Below are 2,773 nucleotides of genomic sequence, written 5' to 3'. Positions count from 1 at the left end.
CAGTGTTGAAGCAGATTCTGCTCAGTCCTGCTCTGGAACCCCACAACCGGCATCTCCTCGTCCTCTTTTCTCCCCAACCACACTAATAATTGGTGACTCCATAACCAGAAACCTCCGTTTCTTTAACGCTACCACTCGCTGCTTCCCGTCCTCCATCACAAGAGTGATAGTCCATGTCGGAACAAATGACACAGCTCTTCAGCAGTCTGAGCTGACAAAATCAGATTTTAACCGTCTTCTTAACTTTTTAAAGCAGTGTGGAAAGTCTGTTTTTATCTCTGGTCCCATTCCCACAGTTGGTCGCAGTGCTGGCCGCTTCAGTAGACTCCTTGGCCTCCACGACTGGCTCCAGTCCGCCTGCAGGGCTCATTGTGCGTTATGTGGATAATTTTAATATTTTCTGGCAAAGAATGTCTCTTTTTAAGACAGACGGACTTCACCCAAACAAACGGGGCTCAGAAATGTTAGCTGCTCACATACAGCATGTGGTGCGGTCCACACATGACTTACGTGAATGACTAATCATTCATGCAGCACACCTGGACACACCACCGTCTCCACCTGCTGGCATGTAAAGCCATCTGCTCCCAGCGCTGTTCCACAGACTTCTATTCCTGTCATCATCACGCATAGAAATATTAGTAATCTCTTAAGGATTAGGACAACTGCACCAACTCCAGCACCCAGAACAAACTCATTTAAAATGGCTCTCTTCAATGTGAGATCACTTTCAAGTAAGACTTTTATCTTAAATGATTTTATCTTGTCTGCAAATCTAGATTTTATGTTTTTAACTGAATCCTGGTTGCAAATGAATGACTATAGCCAGCTAGCTGAACTGTGTCCGCCTCAATATAATTGCTTTAGTCAACTGAGGGTCAGTGGTCGTGGTGGTGGGCTAGTGAGCGTGTATAGGAAAAATTTTAAATGTCATCAAGTACGCTGTGATGAATTTAACTCCTTTGAAGTTCTCACTCTTAAAGTTGGAGGGCTGCAACCTGTCATATTTGTTATAATTTATCGCCCCCCAAAACCGCCCGGAGGATTTTTATCAGAACTTCCTGAATTTTCATCTATTCTGGTTTTAAATTATGACAGAATTGTTCTTTGTGGCGATTTTAATATTCATGTTGATGACCCCAACAATGTTAATGCAACTGACTTTTTAAATATGGCCACTTCTTTTAACTTCAAACAACATGTCAAAGGGCAAACACATAACCGTGGTCATACACTGGACTTGGTTTTTACCCTGGGTGTCAGCATTTCCTCTGTGGAATTAGTGGACATGACCATATCTGACCACAGATGTATTGTTTTTAGCTGCGATTCGCCTGTTACTCATGCCGCCTCACCAAGCTCCGTGTGTTCTCGCATCTTTAATGAACAAAGTGTTTCAAAGTTTTGCGCATTCTTTCAGAGCCAAAGCCAACACCTGTCTGATTCCAACACCGACAATCTGGCCGATCACTTCAATCATATCTGCTTGTCGTCACTAAATATTACTGCTCCTCTAAAGGTTAGGCCTACGTCTAAAGCTAGTAAGCAACCCTGGATAAATGACAGCATTTGCAGCCTCAAAAGGGAATGCAGGAAAGCAGAGCGCAGATGGAAAAAATCCAGTCTCCAAGTCCATTATCCAAGTCTGAAGGATTTACTAATTAACTACAATAACGTGGTTAAGGATGCGAGAACACACTATTTTTCTGAACTCATTACTACACATAAACACAATCCCAGGTTTCTGTTTAAGACTGTGGATCAGCTGGTAAACCCAACCCCTCCTTGTGCCTCAGCTGGAAGTAATGATGACTGTGAATTGTTTTTATCTTATTTTACCAATAAGGTGGTGTCAATCAGAGCCTGTATTACCCCCGCGGCCTCTTACTCAAAGGTTCCTCACCAGCAACAAGAGAGTTTTAACCAGTTTTATCCCATCGACTTGTCTGAGCTTTTAACAACAGTATCACAAATGAGAGTGTCCTCCAGCCCACTTGATGTAATACCTACAAAGTTTTTACTGAAAGTAATGGATTCTGTTGGGCCCCATTTGATCTCTGTTTTCAACAGCTCCCTATCTACTGGTTGTGTCCCTGATTATTTTAAAACGGCTTGCGTGAACCCACTTTTAAAGAAACCTGGTTTAGATCCCTCCCTCCCACAGAATTTTAGACCAATTTCAAAACTGCCTTTTATTGCAAAGATTCTACAAAGAATTGTGTCCAAACAGCTGCTCACTGTGCTGGAAAATAACAAAATATTTGCGTGTCTGTAAACAACTATGTCTCTTCGTTCTGTCCAGTTAAATATGGTGTGCCTCAGGGGTCGGTCTTAGGACCCATTTTGTTTTCCTTGTATCTGCTTCCCCTTGGACATATTATCCATAAACATGGCATTTCTTTTCATATTTATGCTGATGACACACAAATATACTTGCCCATCAGATCCACAGACCCTGGAATGCTGAGTTCACTTAACAGCTGCCTTTGTGAAGTTAAAAAATGGATGTCAAATAATTTCCTCCAGCTGAACTCAGACAAAACAGAAATCCTGGTCATCGGGTCTCAGCAGATGGCATCTGCTGGTTCCCTAGTAAATCACATTGGTGAACCTTGGTGTTTGGTTTGATAGTAATTTAAATTTCGAGCAGCACACCACAAAGCTTGTTCAATCATGTTTTTATCAACTTAGAAATAGCAAAAATTCGATCTAGGTTAACTTTTAAGGACACCGAGACGATTTTACACGCCTTCATCTCATCACGCCTGGATTA

This window comes from Micropterus dolomieu, unplaced genomic scaffold, assembly GCF_021292245.1.
Source record: "Micropterus dolomieu isolate WLL.071019.BEF.003 ecotype Adirondacks unplaced genomic scaffold, ASM2129224v1 contig_14468, whole genome shotgun sequence".
In the NCBI taxonomy this organism is placed as follows: Eukaryota; Metazoa; Chordata; class Actinopteri; order Centrarchiformes; family Centrarchidae; genus Micropterus; species Micropterus dolomieu.
The sequence above is the reverse complement of the archived record's forward strand: the minus strand, read 5'-3'. Positions refer to the sequence as shown.